The sequence below is a fragment of the Lagenorhynchus albirostris genome, chromosome 5 (assembly GCF_949774975.1).
Source record: "Lagenorhynchus albirostris chromosome 5, mLagAlb1.1, whole genome shotgun sequence".
NCBI lineage: Eukaryota > Metazoa > Chordata > Mammalia > Artiodactyla > Delphinidae > Lagenorhynchus > Lagenorhynchus albirostris.
In genome coordinates, this window is record NC_083099.1 from 34443569 (window position 1) to 34447779 (window position 4211).

At 44.2% G+C, this 4211-nt stretch overlaps 2 non-coding genes across 2 annotated transcripts; both read left to right on the top strand.

Moving 5' to 3' along the window:
• Nucleotides 1-1177: 1177 nt before the first annotated feature.
• TRNAC-GCA (transfer RNA cysteine (anticodon GCA)) lies at nucleotides 1178-1249 on the top strand. The gene has a single exon. It is a non-coding gene; the product is annotated as a tRNA-Cys (tRNA).
• Nucleotides 1250-3601: 2352 nt separating this feature from the next.
• Nucleotides 3602-3673, top strand: TRNAC-GCA (transfer RNA cysteine (anticodon GCA)). Its single transcript has one exon. It is a non-coding gene; the product is annotated as a tRNA-Cys (tRNA).
• Nucleotides 3674-4211: the final 538 nt, after the last annotated feature.

The following is a 4211-nucleotide window of genomic DNA, read 5'->3' on the forward strand; positions in this document are numbered from 1 at the left end:
TTGGTTCTGCTCTTGCTACTGTTATGTCTGACTTTAAGCAGAGCTCTTCATTTTCACTCCATCTGTTTCTTAGTCTGCAAAGGAAGTGGTTGGAATAAATGATCTCTAAATCCCTTCCAACACTGGGGTTCTTCAATATGAAGCACACAGGACATCTGTTACTGCTAAAATCTCTACTCCCACTAATGTCCAGGGTGAGAAAAGAACAATGAGCAAAGAATGCATGTGATTCTTTTCTTAGCTCTCAATTCCAGCCTGAGGTAGGGGAGAAAATGAATGTAATTGAGACTCTCCCCTCTCCTGGGGTCCCAACCAACCACCACCATGACACACTAGGATCCTTTGAAAAGATCTCAATAATGCTTGTTGTCAGGAAATTGGTAGAAGAGAGCCTTCCTTACAGGTTTAAGCAAGTAAGTTTCCATGAGAAGCACCTGAAGAGTTCATCAGAGGGAGAAGAGATGTTTATGATGCTCAGAGATACAGGGTGCTCCAACAGTGGTTGTGTTTGGAAATGAAAAGGAATCTTTGGTGGTAAGAATAGGATAGGTGATTTAATCAGTTAAGAGGCTCTTGTTTGGAGCCTTATTTATCTTCATCAAATGACCTTTTGGAGTTGGCAGTTTCAGGCAAGTTATGTTTCATAAGAGTGTATCTCCTTGACCATCTGACTTTGTGTAAAATCATCTTACAGTTATGTCTTGGAAAAGCTATCTCACACAAATCATTATTTATACAAAATTTTTCCAGAATCAGTTTAATGTAACAAATGTCTATTGACTGCCAGTTATGAGCTCAGTTCTGTGAAGTCAGAAGAGCAATGAGGATCTCAGTTGCTGGGAGCCGTGGCTAAGGAAACATGACAGGAATCCAATCATCACATTATACTGATGATGCTATTTGTGGAAAACCTGAGGATTTTTATCTGGAACCAAGGTTCACTTTGTATGAGATATGGCAGACAGCAGAGGCTTTGGGTATGGAAAGTCTAAGTTTCTAGGCTCAGAGAACTTAATTCTCAGGAGTCAGGTCTTTTTTCATAATGAAATTCTAAGACTTGATATGCCCAGACTTCTTCCAGGCAGCATTCTCTCTAATTATAGTTTCCCTGAGTTACTGGTGTTTAGAATCATAACGTTGAGAGAGAGAGAGATTATGAAAACAAGTCCATGTCAGTGGGGGTATAGCTCAGGGGTAGAGCATTTGACTGCAGATCAAGAGGTCCCTGGTTCAAATCCAGGTGCCCCCTGCATATTCTTGATGCCTTAGAAAAATACGTATTGATTTTGACTTTTATCTTCTGTGGCTCATGGCTCTTTGAATAATCACTAATTTCCCTTTTGTATATGCCAGGTGGCAGACTATGTTCTTTATGTTAATTACCTCCTTCATTTCTCACCAAAATTTTACAAGACACATTATCTCCATTTTGCATGAGGAGTCTGAGACTTGGAGATGCTACAAAGCTCAGGTCCAGGATTTGAACTCAGAGCATGGTTCTCAATGACTTCATTATACTACTCATTCTGTTTTCCTTCTGTTAAAATCTTTGTCACAAAATTCCACTTAGCAATGCTCCCAAGGTGCTAGAACTGTCCATAGAGTTTTAGAACATTTGACTGCAGGGCAAACCCAGTAACTTAGTGATGGTGCCCACACTTTACAGTGTCCTGGGGGCAGTCAGGGAATAGAGTCCTTGTTCACAGAACACTGGATAAACATGAACTGGCCTAAAGTTTAGGGAACTGCACTCCTTCCCTAATCTAAAGCTTGAGGACTTTCTATTACCTTTCCATCCCCAGTTCATTGCCTGCAGCGAGCACCCCACCTAGGGTGCCTGCATTCCAGACCCAGGCTGGGGCCAGAGGTCAGGCCTTAGTCTAGGTTTAACTCCTGCCTGCAGCTCGGGCACTGATGCATTTTAAAATCAGCTTGAATGACATACACTGAGCCCCTACTACATGCCAGAATTGTGCAAAGTGTGAACCCAGAAGTGAATAAGACACAGCCCCTGGACTCATTGTGCTCTCAGCCAAGGAAGCAGGCCTGTAAAATAAGAAGTCAGACAGCTGTGAGCTGGACCGAGCTGGGCCAGCTTCAGGAATGCAGAGGAGGCAGCTATTACCTCTGTCCAGAGGAGGGAGGTTACAGGAGGCTTCCAAGAGGAGCTGATGGCAAGTCAGGGTCTCATAGAAGAACAGTATCGCACCAGAGGGAGGGTGGAGGAGAGGCAGGGGTGCGGTGAGTGAGGGTTGGGTCCCAGGCAGAGAAAACTGCATGGGCAGAGGCTGGAGCCAGATGGATGCAGTTGGAGGCAGCTGGAGCACAAAATGTGCTATGGGGAGTGTCAGCAGAGGAGGCTGAAGCTGAGGAGGCAGACAGGGATCAAAATGTAAGAACTCTTGTGCTGAGAGTCTTGCAGTTTATCATGAAGGCCTTTAAGAGGAGTGGCCTAGATGCACTTGGTTTTAAAACGACTGCTGTGGGAGCAGTAGGAGATGGATGTCAGGGGTGGAGGCTGGGAGGCCATTTAGGAGGTGGTGGCACTGTGGTGCCAGGATGGGAGTGGGATTAAGTGATGTCAAAGCTAAAATCAGCAGTACCCAGTGATTAACTTGCACTGGGAGGAGAGGTTGGAAGAAGTTGAGTTATGTTACATGCTTTGGCCAAATGACAGTACACAGTGGTGTCACCAACCAAGACAGGGAGGAGGTTGATCAGATGGTTACATAGGCAGGCCTGGCACCCAGCTCTGAGCCCACAATGAAATCCTGGCCCCACCACCTCCCAGCTGCATGGCCACTCTGTGCCTCAGTTTCCTTACTTGCAAAATCAGTATGCTAACAATAATACCTGTCCTGTGGGAGTTTTTGGTGAAGATTCAGCAGAAGTTATGGCTAGAACTTTTAGTACTGAGCCTGGCACATAGCAAATGTTTAGTAAATATAGACTATTATTATTACCACAAAGCAAAATAAGAGTAGATGCAGGTTTGAGCAGGAAGACAGCAAGTGTAGTTTGGGGCACACTGGGTTTGCAACTGAAGTTTCTGTAGAACATCAGAGTGGAGCAGCTGGGAAGGGTCGTCTACAGCCCTCAGAGAGCTGTGAGCTGGAGCTCTGGGGGCTGTGGGCTCCTTAGCTTCACAGCAGCTGCCAGGCTTCATCAGGGAGAACTTACTGCAGTGACAGAGATTTCCTTGACCTTTCTTCTCAATCTTGGAGATACACAGATTGAAAGTTCTCAGACTGGAACTCAAGGAACTAGGAGTCAGTGGTGTTCAAAGGTGAATTTTGGACTTCTTAACTGTTTTTTTTTCCAGCTGTAAATGAGACTGTTCACTTGGATGAGATCCCCTTGAAAATCTGATGAAATCATGTACAATATACAATCCATGCACACATACAATATTTGCCTGTAATTCAGAGTTGTACATATGAATGAACATACATGCTCTGGGAAAAGTAGGAGGTGATATGGCTAGAAGGGAATCAGGCATGAAATTAAATCTAGCAGGAATCTCAGCCACACAGATATTTATGAAGTATGATGAAACTCATACAAGTGGAATAAGGGCTTATAGGGGGCATTAATAGCATCAGGGGGTATAGCTCTGTGGTAGAGCATTTGACTGCAGATCAAGAAGTCCCTGGTTCAAATCCAGGTGCCCCCTGTTTTTTTCTTTTGTTCTTCCTGGCAGCTTCTTTAAAAGACTGGATCTAGGGTGAGTTAAGCAAGGTGCCTAGGGCTCAAAATTTAAGGAGGCACTCACTCTCAGGTTCATGGAGGCGCCTTGGCTTATTAATTCCCTCACAGTAGAACTATGTGCTCATGTAAACCCACCCTGCCTGCACTAGACACACACAAACACAGCCACACACCCAGAGACACCCAAAGACACCCCCACACCAGATGTCCCCCAATCACACACACACACAGTCACACACAGACACACCAATAGACAAAAATACACACACACATGCACTTTCTCATATGTACCTTTATTTCTCCGGTCCTGTATATTCAGGTCTTATCAAGCAGAAATTTCCAGCTTCCTTTGTACAAACTTTTTATCTTTTAGTAATTTTAGAGTTACAGAAGAGTTTTAATGATAGTACAGAGAGGTCCCCTATAACTTTCACTCAGCTTCCCCTAATGTTGACAAGCTTACATAACTGTGGCATATTTCTCAAAACTATGAAACATCAGTG